The following is a 19,646-nucleotide window of genomic DNA, read 5'->3' on the forward strand; positions in this document are numbered from 1 at the left end:
GCGTCGATTGCATTGTGTTGAAGGGGGCTCGAGCCCCGCTCAATTTTTATTTCAATTCCTCCACTTCCTCTGCCTATTGTTTATTTCATGGATCCCCATCGAAGCATCAAAAGTTGCCGTTTCTGTCAGCCTCGAACCGCGTTTGTCATTCAGGCCTTGTTAATAGACAGCTACGCCCACAAAGAGAAACACACAAGCGCACACTCACGCTCCCTTCTCCTCCCAGCTGAGAATTCCCTGCGGTAAAATTATTCCATTTAGACGGGAACTTTTTGTCACTACCCTGTCTAAATTGGCATATCTGGCTCTCTGGTAGAAACCAATAAACTGTGAACCCCGGATGCATCTGTCAGTCAAGCTCATCTTTACTTTGGCGGGCCAGATGACAACAACGGCACAGCCGGCAGAAATGGCGGCGCACTGATTGGCTCTCATCAGTTAGGCATTACGGAAAGCACCTGTCATCCTCGGGGCTTCTCAAACCCGATCACGGAGGCCCTGCCAGAGGGGCCGGTGGGACTCACATAAGATTTACTCAAACGCTTCACCCTCATTGTCAACTTGGCTCCCGGAGACCCGACAGCTAGGCCTCTCTTTGCCGTGATTCACGTCTGTCCTCACTGGTCATACAGACGCCGGAACGAGACTGTCCAAAAGGGATCTCAGATGGACAGTATGGAAATGCTTTGTACCGACATGAATGTAATACACAAACAGTGGATGATTCATGAGATACGCTTGGACAGTCGGCCGAGATAAGCTTTTATAGTTCAATGTTTTTTCTCAGTCTGCAAAGTGTGTGTGCGTATATATCTATTCGAGACAGATTTGACCCTTGCGAGGGCAGCGGTTACTACAGTGGACAGCTTATGTTATCAGGTTACATCGAAGTTATCATGCCGATTAAGGCCTTGTTTTTAGAATCAAATTTTCAAGCATATGATCGGCTGAAACTCGCAAGACCTAAGACGGCTATTAATATACCTTCCTGAGTTACTATTGTGTGAAACTCTTCTTCGTTTATGATGAATGTGTATCATACTGCCCCCTGGTGGCCAAGGTGCGCAGAGCAGAAAGAAACACGCAATGCGAATAGAAATCAAAGCATTACTTTATGCTGTACAAACTGTTTCCTTCTTTGGGTTTGATTTTACATATTCATTCATTCATTCATCTTCCGAACCGCTTGATCCTCACTAGGGTTGCGGGGTGTGCTGGAGCCGATCCCAGCTGTCTCCGGGCAGTAGGTGGGGGACACCCTGAATCGGTTGCCAGCCAATCGCAGGGCACACAGAGACGAACAACCATTCACGCTCACACTCACACCTATATATTGTTTTTTTTGTAATTGTTTTCATGCATATTTTTTGTTTTTCAATTCAACTATACTTACAATTTTCGCTGGTGTTTTTGCGGGACGGAAAGCATTGTTTAACAGCATTTTCCATTCATTGCTAGTCATTGTTTCAAAGTGCTTCCCAGCAGCCTCAATGACTATACAACACAGGAATGCCAATTAATACAATGATTAAATCAAAACTATCACGAAAGGTGGGTACGAATCTTTGTGGAATCAGCGCAATGGAAGCAAGCACCGAGGTTGTCATTTTTTATTTTTTTTTAGGGACCAGCGACAGTGGCCGTGGCGGGCGCGTGGTGACGTCCCGTCATCCTTCTGCATGGGAGCCTGTCGTTGGCCTCATCATGTGGCTGTCATAGTTGACGCCGGCGAGGGGGAGAGGCTAACTGCGCTGTGTCAATCAATGAGCCCTCATTAGAAGCGGCTTTAATTAGTGGCGGCGGTATTGTTGCAAAAGATGCCTTCGTTAGCTCTGTTAATCCCCAAATGGATTGGTCGGGGAAGAGGCGACAGAGGAGTGTTGCAGTACAATGAAGTGTGTGAGTCGGTGTGTGTCACTTGTGGAAACCAAAGCAGATTTGCTTGTTTCCGTCAAGCGAATACTTTTTAACGAGAGCCAATACAAGAGATGCATCAAAGAAAAAATAAAATAAAAATCAGCTTTTGAAAAGACAAGAATTCCAAAGTTTTGAGAGGTTCTATTGTTGGAATATGGAATGGATTTCATTTTATTAGTTTAATTAGGAAAGGGAAAAGTTAAAATGGTGGAAAGGAAGTGATACGTAAACGTTCACAGTACGTTTATGTCCTTACTTTTTTGGTACTCTTTGTAAATGTCTTTTGATGAATGTGGTGTTCCGTATGTCTTAGGTTCTGAAAAAAAATTATAAATTTGTATAGTGGAGATATGACTTTTCAAAAACATTTTATCCGAAATGACTGTTCCCATTTGAAGGGAATGGAAAGGCTACAATTCAAATCCAGAGATTTCAAATCTCCAGTCTTTGCTAAAAATGCAGCGAATATAAAGATTGTTCGATCGCATGTTAGGGTCACATTATCGTGTATTTCGACTTTTGTTGGTTGCTATGTCAATTTATATAAATCATTTGTGAAGTGACGTGAGGGGAGAGGAGCTACAGGTCATTTTCAGGAAGCTAGCTACCGCGACACGCGAGCTAAAAACACACACTAGTTTTGCTAAGTTACCAGGACATCGTCTACTAACCACATATTTTCATCATCTTTGACCACAATTTTAACAATAGAGCTTCCGGAAAATGAAAATAGATCATATTAAAATCAACATTTGTCACCAATCGTGCCATGTTTTGTGAATAACTCAAAGCTAACCTGTGCAACATATATTTGATTTCGGTTCTCAGTCAGTGAGGTGTGGTTGTCGGTGCGAATGGTTGTTCGTCTCTCTATATCCCCTGTGAGTGACTGTTCAGGAGAAGCGGTTCAGGATGCAACCATAAAAAAATTCTGTTGACATAAATATAAATCATCATGCCAAAATAAGATTTTTATGCAGTACAGTTCCGGAGCTCCAGTCCAGGCTGATGATCCCGATCCTGACAGGATGATTATTATGGGGTTATTTTCACTGTCGGCGGGCGAGACCATGCAGGCGACAAGAACATGACTTTTTGATGTTTGTAATGAGTGAGCATTGATTGATTCAACACAGCCTGAAGAGATTTTTTTTTTCCCGGCCATGTTCAAGCTCAAAGAACATTCTGTGCTCTGTGTGTGTGTGTGTGTGATTATGCGCATGTGCGCCCCCCCCCCCCCCCCCATCCACAGCAGCATATATCGCAATTAGAATGATGAGGAGTCGGCGGGGTTGCATGCAGTTGGTTTGTTTCCCAATCCGGCCCCTCGTCTGCCAACTATGTGCGATTATACCGGCTCCCATTCCTATTGGATCAGTCAGCGGTGCGGCGCAATCTCCCTTCAGGAGCTAAATTATCGTTTTTGAATGGCCATTGTGCAACACATTGTGTAATTAAGTACTAAATATGCCTCGCTACCTGATTATATCGGGCTACAAAAGTGCTGCTGGGTGAGAGATTGGGTTTCATGTGAGCAATAAGCTCTGTGGAGGGGATGCGAGGTTGAAGAGGAAGTGTGGAAGGGAATAACAAAAGACTCAAATTTATCAGATGGGAGCCATGCTGACCATTATATGATTTTATTTGTATTTTCATTTTTTCGTCCACACTTTTGGAACACTTTTTACCAGGTTGGGGGGGGGGGAGTTAACTTACTTTAATCTGCTTGCAAAATTAATAAATGTTTGTCTGTATGAAGAACTTTTCAGAAATGGGGGGGGGGGGGAGAGGGGGGGGGTTGTTGGACTCTATTGGGTAAAACTGCAACAAGAGCATCCAGGCCTGCACAGGCTGAAGAGGGGATGAGGCCACAATCATCAACCCCCACCACCCCATACGAGTTCCCCTTACCGCATTTACCCCCCCCCCCCCCTCCACCCACACACACACACAAAGTCACACACACTTTCCCCAACGCCTCTACCCCCCCTCCCCCTCCCGCACCCACCCAACACCCAGTCACTGTCAGGCCAAACACATGATGAATTGCCCTGTCAACAGAATTCATTCAGGGACCAATTAATTCAGCAGAAATGAACTAGAGCCATCAGTCGCTGAAAAACTCGGTGCAAAGAAAGCAAAGTAGCCCCACTTCACAAAACGAGGAAGCTGGGGAAAAGAAAAAAAAAGGCAGGAACGGGGTGAGAGGGCTGGAGAGCGCCGTGGAGAACGAGAGGGCGAAGCAGAAAGGGAGAGAGAGAGGGAAAGAGCGAGCGAGAAAGAGACGGGGAGCGAGAGCGTGCTGGAAGTTAGTCTGACAGAAATTGGTCATTTAATGCTTTAGCGCACTGGAGACAGCCCCTGTCATAGACGAAGGCATGGCAGGGCCTCCCCTGGTATTTTATTTATTAATTATCTTATGCAGCGAGGGGCCTTTAACTGTCTCAGTCCGGCGCCGTCAGCCCGACTCGCTGTCATTTTCTCTCCACAAACAGATCCTTTAACACTGTGCTCCAGGTTAATGGAGACAAAGCCCACATCCAGCCAACCTTGCCTCTCCTCGCAAATACAGTATTCATGCGTGCCGCAGCCAGGTAATTATTTCCTGAATATGTCGTTGGGATGCTAATAAAGCGCCGTAGAGGCGGCATGCAGAACACGTCTGACCTCTTCAACTCACCGCTTGACGAAAGCTACGTCTCCCCGAGGAGGACGGCAATTATTTACACCTTACTTGGAACGGTGTGGCAATGGGTATAAAGACGGGCCAAACTCAGACAGTAAGCCGGTAGGGCGCGGGCGGACTGCCGCCGGGTGCTGAATGACCACTGAGGTTTCATTATTTCACCGAGATTAGGGATGAGCATTTGAAATTCCTTTTCCTTTTAGCGTCTTAGCCGCATAATGATGGAAACGCATTTCGATCATAGTCGGGAAAATGCCGTACTGAAAGATTATCCTGACTGATTATCTTGTGGTGTGCAATGTGTTGAGTGTAACCCGAAAGAATCTGAAAACCGCTACTGCTGTTAGGAATCCTAATTGTAATTCTACTTTAAAAAAAAATATCTATATATATATATATATATATTTGAGAATGGTGTTCATGTTTGAAAAGTTGTTGTACAGTATGGTTGTGTACTATTGTAAAAACAAGAACATAATTTTCTCCAAACCCAGGACACTTAACGTGAAGTGAGCAAAGCACAAGAAAAAGTTCAAAAATAAGTACCGTAAATAAAAATATTTTTTAAAAAGAGCCTTATGGCACCCCAGTCCCAACTAGTGATTGTGTTAGCATGGCTTCGTGATGTTTTTTTTTAAACAAATGTATTCATGTTGACTGTGTTAGCATGGCTTCGCGATGTTTTTTTTTTTTTAAACAATAAATGTATTCATGTTAACAGTATTCCTTTTGAACCACGCAGCTACACAAATAAGGCAAATCGAACGTTGTTCTGTGGCTGGAACGTATCAAAGAAGTTTCTATTCATTTTAATGGGAAACCCTACCTCAGTTTACAACCTTTGTGATTTTAATCCTTCCATGAGTCTCTTCTTGACTCATGGAATGATTAAAATTTGTCAACTGATATTTCCACAGTAGTTGGCCGACCTTTTTTCTTTTCTGCTACAAAAAAAATAATATATGTAAAAAAAATGTTGTTTTAATCTTAAAAATTATCGCAATGCATGTACACTGCTTTAGCTTACCGCCCCGTAGCTAATGTCATGTTGGGGTCCATATAGCAGCAAACTAAACCCCCAAAAATTCTGAAATGCTTATTTGGTGTTCTGGAAAGTCCGTTAATTTTTATCCAATATTGATGTGATGCTTTTCTTTGGTGTATTTGACGATAACCAATCAAAACTGCAGCAAAATGTGTTCGATTAGGCCTCTTCGGCATTCGACAGGTGACTTGGCACATGACACACGAATCAACCTTAAAACCGTCTTGGTGGGGGTAATAGCGCCATGATGGCTGCAGTAATTGAGCAAATAGCCAAAAGATAATTCATCTTTCCTCCTCAGGATCTCGAGTGAAATTGATTTACATATCGTGGGGACCAAATTTAACAATTTAACTGCCGGCCTCGGGCTGGTGTCCCGGTGGCAACAAATTGGCGGCGTGAAGGACGATATCAACACCGAGCTAATTAAGGTGTCGTGTGATTTTGGGCTCCGGATCAAGAATCTGTTGAATCATCCCACGGGTGATTATGAAGTCCATATGGCCAACGTACAAGCGCTCGACGCTGAGAAACACTATCAGCCCTCCGTGCCGCAGCCTTTGCCAAAACTTTGGCGCTCGCCTTTTGTGACGCTGCTTGGCGGTGTTCATCAAGGTGTGTGAATTATTTACGCTGTCTTTTCTTTAAGCCTGCGATCCTCTGGTGGAAAATACGGGATGAGGAGCAGCTGGGAGGTTGCCCGTGACTGGCCGCTGCTCGCCTCTGACATCAGGAAGTGAAATTCAATGCCGTTTCCACTGATGTTTATCGCTAGGTTCTTGTCCCCTGGATGCACCCTCAATGTCACCTGATTGCCCAGCACGTCATCGAAACAGTTTTTTAGTCGAATGTTTGATGTGGACCGTGGCATAAAAATGAAGGCGTGATAATATACTTTCATTCCTATGACAACACTTGACAATGTTCGACATGTAATCGAACTTTGTAAACCAAGACTGCTGTCGGTAGCGTGACTTTTCTCAGTCCTATCGGGGGTAACCAAAATATGATGCCACTTATGCAATGCGGCTCTCCACCACTGCCATAACCTCAAAGGTCAGCGGATCGAGATCAACCAAGATCAACATCGGATTCATACTCGCATGTTAAAACAGATTCAGTCGTTAAAAGTTTTGCTTTGGTACGCACTGCTGCGGTTTCTTCAAAACTTTGTGCTGCACAGGGTGGCATTTTTTTGCTTAACAGTTGTCAATGATATTTTTGCCAGTTGGTTGCACTTCAAGATGAAAATCCCGACGCCACAATTTATGGGAAAAAGTAGTGCCGATAAATGTTGTCATACTGTAAGAACATCCTGGCTTTTATTTTTACGATTTACGATCTTTCGGGGACAGCGGTATGTAAAGTGGACAGCTTCTCACGTTATCACTATTGGTGCATGAAAGGGTTAATGATTTTTTAAAAAATTAAAAAGTAAGCTCAGTAAAAGCAATTCAAGGCTATTCTATTATGTGTCTCATTTATTTTTTGAAAAGCGAAAAGGAGTGTATCGGCGACTTGGTACCAGATCGCCTACAACAACTCAAAACATTCTTATCTTTGCTCGAGCATTTCTAGTCTTGGATCTCGCTTGACTGTCGCGTACTTCAAGTCAATCCTATCAAGGTTGTTCTCATTCTAGGCTTCCGTACATTTTGGCGGGAGAAATTGCGAGTCATTTACGCCGACGCAAATCAAGCCAATTCTTTTCTCCTTCATTTCTCTCCATTTACTCGCAAAGCTACGAGCAGGCACCGATGACCGTGAATAGACAACCGTGGCACAGTAGCCAAGTGAACTTGACAAATGGAATACAAAAGCTAACAGAGAAGAAAGAGGTGCTTAGGCCGCCTGTCACCGGTAAAGTGCTCTCCTGATTTCTGTTTACTCACCACGCTCCAAACTCCACTTGTCTTTTCTGCAGCTTACTGAAGTGAGGCTGTCGGCAAATCAGCCGCTCGCCTCTTAGCAACATGCAACCTGTACCTGGGAAGGCCCAACACCTAAAACAACTAAAAGCTTGTGAAATGCAACATTTTCTGGAGAAAACAAACCTGCCGTAACCCTTTCATGCACCATGTAACCTGATGATAAGTATAGATAACTTCAATTACTTCAGTTATATTTATTTCCGGATCTGAAGATGTTTTATTTTGAAAAATTACTGGTATGTCACTCTTGAAGCAGAGCAAGGCGCTCTTCTCGGTCATGTGATAGGTTACCGCTAAAATGAAACCTGTGAGCTATCAAAATGAGTAAAAAAAAAAAACATCTTTTGAAAGTTTCTTTGGGAAGGGGAAAAGGCCCAGCCAGGAGACAGAAGAGGAGCCTTCGACTTTCAAGAAAAAAAGGCTCTTAATTGACAGTATCAGGAGTCCTACTTAAAATACGGATTTATCTCAACGGTAGATTCCCACGCGCTAAGCCCACTCTGCATAACATGCGGCAAAGGAGAGTCATATTTTTCATTGTCTTAATTTGGACGTTACCAAACACGATTTCATTGTAGAGGAGTTTCACTGTAGTCAAGAAAGTAGTCATTGTCGGAAGTCCACAGATATTTGTCCCGATTAATAGCTAGCGTAGCAACTCCCTGACTTCCTCATGCAAAGTCCAATAACAATTAAAAAAAAAAAAGATAAATATGGAATTGAAAAAAAAAACGAGTCGGACTGCGAGCGATCCTGCTGCGGAGGCGAGCGCGCGAGCGAGTTGGGAGGAGATGTGCCAGAGAATATAATTAATTCAATGAGACTAATTAGAAACATGAGAGCAGGTGCCATGCTACGAGCTGACAGAGACGACAGCAAGACAACATGCCAGTGCAAACACACACACACACTGAGGCACACGTGCATGCACACAAACACAGCTGCGGTTATGAGGGTGTATCGTGACAGGCACGGGGACTAAAGAACTTTCTGCGTTTTGTCATATGAAACCCCCAAAGGAATACTCATGACAGGAAGCAGAGACCCAGGCACCGTGGGGGTCTCTTTCCTTTGTCTCGCACGTTCCCTTTATTATTATATATATATATATATATTTTTTTTTTTTGCTCTGCTATGGTGTAAGGAAGTTCAAAGATTTTTTTTTCTTCCTCTCCCTCCTAATTATTTCAGCACTTGCTCGAGACTGCAGGCGGTGGAAATTCACAAAAACTAGTCACCAACTAGAGCGTTTAAAAGTGCGCCTCATACAGAGACGCCAGGCAGGGTGCATTTAAATAGAACGCTCTTAATGTGATCGCGTCGACGCCGTGTGAAGTCACGATCACAAACACACACAAAAAAAAGAAATGCAATCTGGTTATTAATTAGGACAAGTAAGAAATGTTTTTTTTTTAATGCTGCATTCACATGTTGCCCAATTTAATATTCATTATTTATAGTCGTTGATATAACCTACAAAATAAAAATAATAGTGGCCATCAAGACAATAAATATTTGAGATTTGTTGACATTTTATTGATGATCACAGCCCACATTTGATTTCAAGCAACATGTTGCTCGAATTAAAAGGACATGTGATTGTGAGTGTGAAAAACTGTTTGTCCCTGCGGTCTGATGGCGACCAGTTCAGGGTGTACCCCCGCCTACATCCCGAAGTCAGCTGGGATTGGCTCCAGCATGCCCGCAATTCAGAGAATGAATGAATGGATACATTTTTCATGATACAAGTCTCAGCATCTTTCAGCTCCTCCTAGAGGATAAAGAATAGATGACCGTGACTGCTGTTACACTAAATGTCTAAATCTGTTGCTGCGTCATTTATGTTCCAAATATCAGTTACTTTCCACATGTTGGTGTTAGCATTAAGCTAGTCGACTAAAGGCTAACGTTATGTGCTAGTTTATGTTTCGCTGAACATGAAACTTCAACTTGGAGTGTCATTAGTCTGCTTGATTCCGCTTTTGGAAAACTTGCTCACCATTTGCCAAACTGCTTCTTGTGAGCAGAGTGGAGTTGGGTAGAACCCTTCTATGCACAAATAATAACAACCTACATGGACATCAGGATTTTTTTTTTCTCAAGTGGTCTTATTAGTCTTTAGGCATGAAAAAAACAACAAGGACAGCTGTCCACTTGAGTAACCGCTGTCTCTCAAAGGGTTAAGACACCACATAGTGCAAGTCGCAAATTGCCCCGACGACGGCTGGTATCTCAAACAACTTGTAAGACAGTTCCACATGGCACCAGTGCGTTTCTGTTCTTTGATGAACGTAATGACTTGACCCAAGCGTCGATGAAAGCGAAATGCCCCCCCCCCAAAAAAAATTCACAGCAAGCACGCGCCGAACCAATCAAAAGGACCACGGATTCGCGCGGGCCGCGTCCAGCTAAGCGGACAGCTCAATACCTCGTCTCCGTGTGGCTTGTCAATGAAGAATCCGAAAGGCAAGACGGGAGGAGAGATGGGGAGGTAGATGCGGGGAAAGGCTTTTTTAATTATCTGTGGTTGGGTCGGACTGTGCATCATCATTAGGGAGACTAAATAGCAGTGGTCACTGACTCAGGTAGTGGTAAACGGCACAATTAACAGGCTGAGGAGGGAGAACTGTATTCAATTTGAAAGCCTTCTCTCCTAATCCATCTCCGGTGATCAGCGGCGCTGCTGAGCTACGCCCTTTTACATTCAATTACATTAATCAGGTTATTACCTTGCAAAAAGTCAACGTTTTAATCAAGAACTGGCAAAGTAGGGCAGCGTGCGCGTGTGCAGACGGAGCGAGCGATGACACCCTTAAAAGGGATGGCTCGGACCGGAGGGAAAAGGTTCCATTTGGTTCTTCAACTGAAGTGAAGATAAAACGGCGGCAACTACTTCAAACTCTGTAAGCAATAGGGAAAAGCTTTGGGGTGAAAAGAGGTCACACACAAAGAAAGACTGTCACACAAATAAGAGGCCAAGTGTGCTGGCTTCAAACAGTTTAGATCACATGTGTCAAAGTCAAGACCCGGGGGCCAGATCTGGCCCGCCACATCATTGTATGTGGCCTGCCAAAGCAAATCAAACATGGCAACTTGCATGTTGCTTGCTAAAATATGTAGCAAAATTTCAAATTGTCGTATGTAATAAATAAAAGAGACATTGTAAACATTTTCTTGTTGCCAAACACCTCATGACAGTAACTTAAACAATATTTGAACAAACTAGTATCTAAAATGCGGCCCGCAATGAAAATGGGTTCAACACCCTTGGTTTATTTTATTTTATTTTCTCAGTAAAACTGACACATGACATCCATTCATTCCCAGCAGCCTTTCAAACTACCAACACTCTCTTTTTTTAATTCTCATCCATTTCCTGCCTTTGTGGCAGTCCGCTGCTTTCTTGACAACTGAGCCATGTTTTTATGGTTCTTGCCAATGTACTTAAAAAAAATAAAAAATACAGCATTTGAAGTGGCACCCCAATCCTGAGACAAAGTTGTCATTATTTTCCATTGTAGCATGCCGAAAGATTTTTTCGAAAACTGTCTGCAGCGGGCCTTTAGTAGCAGATGCAACTAGCTAAAAAAACAAACAAAAAAAGTCAAGTCAAGTCAAGTCAACAGTATTTATAGAGCACTTTCAAACAGCCATCGCTGCATACAAAGTGCTGTACATGGAGCGATTTAACATATACAATAAACAGTAAGACGAATCAGTAATAAGTAATAAGTAATAAGGCGGTAGAAAGCACCAAGCAGTAAAATCAAGAGCAAATCTAAGTCATGCTGAGTCAAACGCCAAAGAATGCAAGTGAGTTTTGAGGAGGGCTTTAAAGATGGGCAGCGAGGAGGCTTGCCGAATGTTCAGTGGGAGGTCATTCCAGAGAGATGGACCAGCAACAGAAAAGGCTCGATCCCCTCCGAGCCTCAGTTTAGTTCTTGGTACGTCTAGCAAAGACTGGTCCACAGACCTGAGGCGCCGGGCAGGGGTGTAGGGGCGTATGAGCTCAGAGAGGTAAGGTGGCGCGAGATTATTCAGAGATTTGAAAACAAAGAGGAGGATCTTAAAAATAATTCTAAAATGAATGGGGAGCCAGTGAAGGGATGCCAAAGTAGGAGTTATATGCTCCCTCTTACGAGTACCAGTCAAGAGGCGAGCAGCGGCATTCTGTACCAGCTGAAGGCGCTTGATGGAGGACTGGCTGACTCCAAAGTACAGGGCGTTGCAGTAATCGAGCCGGGATGTGACAAAGGCATGAATTACTGTCTCAAAGTGTTCATGTGAGAGGAAAGGTTTTATTTTGGCCAGCTGTCTAAGGTGAAAGAATCTGGATTTAACAACGGCACCAATTTGCCGATCGAGTTTGAAATCACTGTCCAGTTTAAGTCCCAAGTTTGAGACCGTTGATTTCAGATAAGGAGATAGGGGGCCCAAGTCTACAGGATGGAATGTACAAGGTCCACTGGGGCCAAACAATATCATCTCTGTCTTCTTTTCGTTGAACTTCAAGAAATTTTGTTGGCCAAAAAAAACAAGATCAGGCTACATTATGGGTGCAGCTTCAGATTTAAGGATGTCAACCATGGACCCTGGAACTGAATTGCTCAACTATGGGAATTCTTTGTTTTGAAACCTGTGGTCACCGACCAGCGTCCTGCACTCAGAATTTAGGATTCTACTGTATAGTACTGCATATGCTCGAATTAATCTTGTTCCTCAGTGCCAACATTACAAGCATAGAATTCCGCTCAAGAGTTCAGGCTTATATTCTGTCACTCCTATTGAACTGCAAATCCTCTTATCCAGGCAGGGGTGTTGTTAGCCCGGCAGGTGCGTGTGAAAACACTACGGGGGTCGGGAGGTAAGGGGTTATGTGTCAATAATTATCCTGCCATATTCCTGAGATACCTCGCCGTCTTTCTCTAGCGGTTATTCATGTACGGATAAGAAACAAGTTGTCTAAATGTATGTAGAAGTGGGCTGCGAGATTGGCTTTTTTTTTTTCCCCTCGGGTGAATAAAAGAATCCCCAAAGTCAATTTGTATGAATATGTGCTTACATCGCCACCAGTTGATATTGCTGACTGATTGCTGACTGCACACACCAAGTGAATGTAATTTAGTCCAACCTCTGGCTTTCTCAGACCTTCTCTCGCTGTAATAGGCGGAAAAATCAATTCCGGGGGCTTCGATGACAGTCAAGGGATGCATGTTTTTATTGCCTTCATTTATTTATCTATTTAAACTACCCATTCAGTCTCTCTCTCGATTTTTTGGGGGGGGTCTTTTTTGCATTCCGCTTCATTAGGAGTTGGCCCAAAGATTGGATTCGGAAAAACGTGAGGGAAATTCCGCTTGTCCGCTTCATAATGAGAGAAGACAAGAAGGTGCGAACAGCTCAATAGGTGAGATAAGCGTTCTTTGATCCAAACAGTCATGCAGAACCTCGACTCGCCATAATCAGAAAAAAAATGGACTTGCTTTTCAAACTTCCAAAGCTTCCCAAAGAAAACTTTTAATGGAGGGAGGAAACGGTATGTGTTTTGAATGAATGAACGGAAATGCCATTGATCGACTCCCCCAAGAGACCCAACTGCCATTTTTGTAATTTGATTTTTTTTTTCCAATCAATAGCTTACAATGTCTCTCTTATTTATGACATACCAAAATTTGAAAATGTTGGTACATATTAGCAAGCATCATGGAAGTTGCCATGTTTGATTCGCTTTAGTGGCCCACATACAATGACATGGCGGGCCAGATCCGGCCCCCGGGCCTTGACTTTGACACCAGCAGTGAAACAGCGCATTCAACTCTATCCCTGAATTGAAATTGTTTTGACACAGAGTATCATTAGTATTTTGTTGAGTTTTTTTTTGTGTTTTCTGAAAGAAACTGGGGGGAAAAATTTTTTACACGGGTGACAATTTGGGCTTTGTTGGCCCGTCAGTGGCATTCTACGTTTTTTTAAGCATGTTTTTTAGCATCTTAAGCAAGTCACAGACTTTCTATGAGTTAAAAGCATTAACATTTTTTTTAAAATCTGAAATTTGACAGCAAATTCCAACTTGCTCATGATCCGCCAAGACTGCCGCTTTTTGTTGCGACGTAATTTCAGTTGAGTTCACCGCCGCCGCACCGCGCTCCAAATTTGTCACTTGTTAATGGAAAATTATTCATATTCCGATGACTAAAGTCTTCTTTCTGCCGCATTTTACTTTTGAATACATTACCGCGCCGCCTCTTCAAGTGCCAACCCAAATCCGGGGGGGTTTAACAAGATCTAAAGATTTCAACTTAAGACGTCTTGTTAAACGGAGACCGTTTGTTTCCCAGCGGACGGAAATGTTCAACATCTCTCCACCCCCATGACAAGCAATGTTAATCCATTTGGTGTAACGAACTAGCATGTGTCTAATTAAAATATGCCTTTTAATGATACGCCCTGACGTCCCGCAAAACACTGTCACGCCTTTCCTCCTCTAATACGGGAATATGCTGATTGCTTCGGTAACACCGAAGAGGGGCCTCCGAGTCCCAAGGCTGCCGCCACCTCCTGAGGGACTTTAGGAAGCCCTTTTTAACAGCTGCTTCCCGTTGGTGGCCGGCAAAAAAAAAAAAAAAAGAAAATCTACAGAGAGCTTCGGGGGCTGACACTGTTGATTTCATTTGCAAGACGGTTTAATCCAGCGCCATGGGCAAAAGGTGCTGTAAGGTGAAGAGAATCCGACCCGATCTGGTGGCAGCTCATTTAAAACGAATCATGGCCCGGTTGCTGCACTCACAAAGCCCAGGTGATAAAAGCAATTAAAGCCGTCTAATTCCGTAAATCGGAAAAGGCCAGTAGGTAATTACGATGCATAATGAAATCATTGTGGGGCCCCTCCGCATTTCTGCACTTTTGGATTTTTTCATTTTATTTTTTTTTTCCGCTGCGGTTCAGTTTGACGGCCATCAAAAGGGGAAAGGTCCACGGTGGGCGGGGTCCGCGGGCCCTTTTCGTGGCGCATGCAGGGCTTTCGGTTAATGGGCTCTCTCCGGACAGATGAGGTCTATTAGGAGGTTAATTTTCAAAAGTGTAATGGAGGACGTTGCAGGAAAGGTGATGGAAGGAAGAGCACAATAGCGCTTGATCGCGCAGTTCAAGGAGAGAATCAAATAGATCTTCAAATCAGCAACGCTAGGCTTTACAAACGGATGTCGAGAGCGGAGACGCTCAATAAAAATAAGGATTTCTGTATTCGAACATGTTTTTTTTTTTTAGGTATTGTTCACATGCATAGACGACAAGCCGCTGACTCCCAATTTCCACCCCCCCCCCCCCCAAGCAAGAAAGGCTGAATCGGATCTGGACTCATTGGTGTGTGGATAATGAAGGGGTTACCAGGAGCTGGGAGAGACCCAGTAATTCCCCCGCATCGGGGGGACCGGGTATTTTTAGGGTGGGGCTTGGGTGAGTAGCCCTGCTCCGTGATGCGTGCGCTCATGTGAGCTCGTGACAGCCTCGCCCCAAATCCGAGGCCTGACGCACACACGCCGCATGCATTACCGAGATACAGGACACAGCTGGCTTCCGATGATACAAGGCTGATGAAAGTCTTGGCAAATTCTACTCGGGGTGTGCAAAAACTTCAGCCTCTGCATCTGAAAGACTTAGGCGCAAAACAGTTGCCTTCATTTCGATTAGCCAGACAATCCGTGTCACTTGTTAGTCAACGTCCGATGCTAACTGCATTAGTCAGAATTAAAAAGTAAATAAATAAAAAATTCCAATATGCCTTTCATGAAAAATGATTGTTACTAAACGGTACAAGGTCAGTGATGTAATTCTGATCTCGCCAGTGAATGGCTGAGAAGTTTCTGGTAAGTTATTGATTTTGAGTCGTTATAGTTGCAAAATTATTTTCCACAGTTTTGTGTAAGGCACAACTCAAGGCAAAAAAAAAAAAAGGTCTTTGCAATTTTCAAAACACATTGATGCCAAAATTCCCTCAGGCTCGCATTGCAAGCGACCATGTGACCAAAACCAGGTAACAGCGGACCCAGAAGGCTGTAATGTCAATTTCTGTCGACGGCAGAAGGCGGTACAGAATAAAATGGTAGTGCCTTGAGATTGATGAAAAAAAAGATGGATTTATTTGACTCATTTTTGAATTATGTGAAAAAAAATTTGAGTTGACCAGCACTGGCGAGATCGCAAATAAGTCAAGAACTCGGTCCAAGTGTGTAGTCCATTAACGTGAAAACGGAGGTGCTGCTGTACTCTAGTCTGCGCTTTTTGGGGTCGGAAAATGAATCATTTGGCATAAGATCTCGTCACTGATCACCGTAACCTGCCAACATGATCAGCCGTCCACTGTAGCAACCGCCGTCACTAAAATGGTCAAATATCGTCAAGTTCAAAGTGACGCATCGGAGCACCTGCACATCCTTCGTTTTTTGCAGACTGGCGTAATCGAGCCTTAAAGTTGGACACAATCACTCGAGAACCGTTTCCTTCCGCAATCACAAATTGTCTTTTTGAGTTGAAAGCGGCCCGCATGCAAATGATCCCCCCCACCCCCAATGTAATTCAACTAAAAAGACATGCAAATAAAATATCTCTCTCTCTTTCTTGCCGAGTTCATCACCCTTTGACCATATATGTGGGAGTATCCCAGCTCAATATAAGGTCATAGAAATTAGCATATCATCTGGCAAAATGCTTAGACGGTGTGTGGGCGTATCCTTTTGGGGTGAGGAGGGGGCGGAGGGGTGGTGGGTATGTCACCTTCAACATCATTTTTAAAGGCACCATCAGACTCGTGTTCACCAGGGTTAAATACCTCCACTTCATTATGATAACGATGCGAGCAACGATTCAAACCGTCGACACCGTCGATAGGCATCGAGCGCCGTCTCTATGCAGTCTGACTCGCCATCTCTCTGGACGCCGTGTGAGTCCCCCCCACCCCCATCCCCACCCATCCTCCCGCTCCATCCATCATCTGAATACTGTGGGCCTGAATCATTGCAGATCATTATAGTAACAGAGAGCGGACTGGTGATTGGCTGCGATTGCTAGATTACGGGGATCCGAGTGGTGATCCATCACGCCGGGTGGCACGCTAACACTTCTCCGTGATGGGGTTCACCCCCGGGGGTCAGGGCCGGGTCAGCGAGAGGAGCTCCCTTCCACGGAAAATAGCTCCAGCTACCAAAGGCTTCAAAGTGCACGGTCATTTGATTTTATTTTTTTAACCATTTCTCAATTTAGGTTGAACTTGTAATCAGCCAGCGTATAGATTTATCGGACGGGAGCTTGATATATGGAGATGTCATAGCGCGCATGCTAAAATTGGATCACTTCTCTCCGAGACTTGTTTCTGTAAAAGCGGTTGCACGCACAACATTGCCTGAGGCGGCGCGTTGTCATCCAGAATGAGATAAGTTTATTTTCCCTCCACCGGCATTTGTTCCATCGGCCCGTGAGGTCCCGAGCTGCGCGAGGAACCAGCGGGGAGTCCATCGCAGCACCTGCAGCTCGAGCAGGGTGGCCGGCTAACAGAGGGAAAAAGGCTTTGGCTGCTGCCCAAATATCTGCCTGTGCCTTCTGTGCAAAAAGCACAAGCCTGAGACGGCAATATTGTGGAACAAATGTCCTCTAATTTCAGCCTCCTGGTCAGGGGTCCCTGACGGTTTCCTCCCGTCTTGTTTCGTGCCTTTTTTTTTTATTTTAACGCTCACAAAGGTTAATGCGACAAAAACGCTGGTAATGATGGCATAGGTCAGTTAAAGGCCCTGTAAAGGGAATTCAGGGATGTGTTTCGAAATACAACATGCGTAGTTCAAGATAACTGCCGAAAACAAAAATTGAGACTTATATACTGTACAGTGCCGCCTCTACTTACAAAATTAATTGGTTCTCGAGGAAATTTCTTGACTGGAAAATTTTGTAAGCAAGGACGTGTTTTCCATGTAAATGCCCTCATCGGTTCAATGGCCCCCACCCAAATTCAGACACAAATGTTTTCTAAAGCATAAAAATGCATCAAAATATGTAACAAAAACATTTTACAATGACATTATTGCACAATAACAGAGTTGTGCATAATGTTAAAAACAAAGAATAGAGTAACCAATAAAAATGATGGCCATTTAACTTTTAACTCCATCCTCATCGTTTTTTGCCTTTTTTGGTTCATGTTCTCTGTCAGAAGTGGTCTTTGCCTGGCGTTTTGTCAAGAACCGATCCAAGGACGTTTGCTTTTGTCGGCTTACGGTGAGGTCCCTCTTAGCCAATGGGATGCCAGGATGATGCTAGGTAATAGCCAATGGGAGAGCAGCCATAAGTATGTTGCGTGAAGGAAACCCGGAACCGCGATTAGCAGCCCAGACTGTATTTTTATCTTTCGTATCTTGAAATTTATTTTCGCAACAAGAGGCAATATTATCCTCTTGCTGCGTTTCGTAATTTGAACATTTTATATCAAGAGACGCTTGTGAGTAGAGGTTCCACTGTGCTACTTAATTCTGGTTTTATATGCGTTTTCCAATGAGAATGGAACCCATTTTTTATTATTGAGAATATTTTTTTGTTGTTGTTCGAATTTGACACGGTTAAGAACAGTTTTGTATGTAATGTGTCAAATTTAGATGACATATTTGACACATATTTGACCTTGATATATATATTACAGTATGATTTCTGGTGAACCAACCTTCACATCGTTTCCATTATTCATGGGATCACCTTTAAATTATCTTCAAACGTTTTTGTTGTTTCTAATAAAAGGCATGGAAATACCATACCAAAAATGACATTGTGAAACGGCTGTTGTGCACATGGTAAAATTCTGTGCAAGTGGTAATAGATGTAACGTGTCTTTTTTTTTTTTTTTTTTAACAACCTAGCACACAAAACATTGCCCTGTGGTGTGTGTGATTGGAAAAATTCATTTGAAATGATTTTCCTGATCACTGGCTTATCTCTCGGGTTCCTTCTGCCGCCAGTGAGGAGTCAAGCAATTTGGGCAAAAAAAAAAAAAAAAAAAACTGGAAACCAGTCAACTCCACTAACTCAAATTTAGTTTTACTGATCCAAAAACTGCCTTTCTATTTTTCATGATTGCTTTCGATAAATACCAATCAAACCTCCGAGGCTGAGCAAAGAACTGAATTTGAATGACTCTCGCCGTTTCACTTTTGCCCACTTTTTGCCAAGACTTTTGCCAAACGGTCGCTATGAGCTAAACGTGCGGCGCGTTGCGTGTCGATTTCAAATAAATGAGCGGGTGACCGGTGGGCGGAGAGGGTATCTATGGCAACAGTCTGGTCCCCAGCTGTCACAGAGAAGAAGAAGATGGGCGCCGTGAGCGAGGAGACCACTTAACCTCAGCTGCTCCGCAGCTTAGGGAAGTCAAGATGCTGCCCAAGCCCGCACGGAACCTCACTTAATATGGAGACAATAACACCAACCGTAGACCCCCCACCCCCACCCCCGATCCTCCACCGTCACCCCAACGCCAGACAAAGGCCGACTTCAAACCAGCTAGTGAAAATAAAACACAGCACAGAAGGAGGGGAACAAAAAAAAAAAAAAAGAACAGCGCTGCACTCTCCCTACAAGAAGCTTTCGCTACACCAGATGGAATGTGGGATGCGAGTAAGAAAAGCTAATTAAATCGAGTTTAACTGGAAAAGCAGTTTAATTGTTTACTTCGGAGACGGCCTTGCTATTTTCTGGCAGGATTTGATCGCAGCGGGAACCATCTGCCAAAGTCGCATCAAACCGCACGATAGGACGGGGAAAAACCAGAGGAATCTCAGTTTTGTCGTCTTGACGGGGCGCGGCAGGTGACCGCAAAAAAAAAAAAAAAAAGTGGATTTCAGGGAAAACGGATAACGCTTCGTAAATGTATCATATCAAAGCCGTATTATATGACTGTCCTTTAAAAGTCAACGCACGAGCCGTCAATGCTACCTCCAGTATGAGTGGCTCGACTTGCAAGTTTTCCGGCTAATTTTAATTTAATTTTTTTTATGCTTTGACTTGCAAGATAAGCGCGGTTCACTCGCAGCGAACT

General features: G+C 43.7%; 1 long non-coding RNA gene across 1 annotated transcript in view; it reads right to left on the reverse strand.

Moving 5' to 3' along the window:
- LOC127610282 (uncharacterized) overlaps positions 1 to 19,646 on the reverse strand; it is a 119,105-nt gene that overhangs the window by 65,326 nt on the left and 34,133 nt on the right. The gene's annotated exons all lie outside the window — the stretch shown is intronic.

This window comes from Hippocampus zosterae, chromosome 11, assembly GCF_025434085.1.
Source record: "Hippocampus zosterae strain Florida chromosome 11, ASM2543408v3, whole genome shotgun sequence".
Taxonomy (NCBI): domain Eukaryota; kingdom Metazoa; phylum Chordata; class Actinopteri; order Syngnathiformes; family Syngnathidae; genus Hippocampus; species Hippocampus zosterae.